The following is a 1,181-nucleotide window of genomic DNA, read 5'->3' as shown; positions in this document are numbered from 1 at the left end:
ACCAGGGCCTGAGCTATGAGGGAGGTGAGTAGGAAGAGCTCTTAAATTGATGGCACAGTGGCACAGCTTTTACCAGATTAATTGAGCCCCCAGACTAGACAGGATCTGTGTTTGGTTGCTTTTTATTTTGACCCTTTATAGAGTACAGATTGGCACCCTGCTCATAGCAGATGCTCAGTGAAGATGTGTTGAACAGAGAGCAGGGCAGCAGAGTTGGTAAGACTGGTTCCTGGGCATGAGCCCACTTCGGGATTAGATGTTTTCTTCTCTCTGCCTGGTGACTAAGCTACTGTGTATGTATAAGCACTTATTGGTTGGCTGCTAAAATGGGCCTGTGGCCTAACAGTGTTCTGCCTTCATTCTACAGAAAGTCAGGGCTTCCAGGCTTTGACTGATGGCTTACCAAGTGGCAAGGTGGGTCCCATGGAACAGGGTGAGATTGGCCCTATTCTGAGAAGCTTGGTGTAAAGGACAATGGAAGCCAGCATCTGAGTGACAAGTGATTAGTTGAACAACATATACATAGAAGATCAGATAGAGCACAGGAAGTAAAGCATCTTCAATAGGTGCGCTCACTGGTGCAGAGTCCTGTGGCATAGAGCACTCCAAATACCAGTATTTTTGAGCTGTTTTCTGGAGTCCCTTTATAAAGAGCCCTGAGTCTTAGGGACAGAGCCCTGCTTTTGCTCAGTCAATGTTGGGAGAATGAAAAAGAAGAGACATGGGAACAAGGGTAGAGAACAGTGGGAAAGAGAAATAAGAAAAAAAGAGAAAGAGAGTCAAAGAAACATTTAACCCCATTAGAATGGCTAGGATTAAGAAAATAAAGAACAACCAGTCCTAGTGAGGCTGTGATGAAAAGAAAACCCTCTTACACTGCTGATGGGAATCTAAATCAGTACAACCACTGTAGAAAACAATATGGAAGTTCCTGAAAAATCTACAGATAGAACTACCACATGACCCAGTAATCCCGCTCCTTGGTATTTACCCAAATGATAAGAAAACACTTATTTGGAAAGACACTTGCACATCCATATTTATTGCAGCACTTTTCACAGTTGCTAAGACAACATATCAACATAAATGTCTAAGAGCCTATGACTGGGTTGAAAAACTGTGACACATATATACTATGGAATACTACTCAACCCTAAGAAAAAATGAGACCATGTCATTTG

Source organism: Tupaia chinensis, unplaced genomic scaffold, assembly GCF_000334495.1.
Source record: "Tupaia chinensis unplaced genomic scaffold, TupChi_1.0 Scaffold145806_1, whole genome shotgun sequence".
In the NCBI taxonomy this organism is placed as follows: Eukaryota; Metazoa; Chordata; class Mammalia; order Scandentia; family Tupaiidae; genus Tupaia; species Tupaia belangeri.
The sequence above is the reverse complement of the archived record's forward strand: the minus strand, read 5'-3'. Positions refer to the sequence as shown.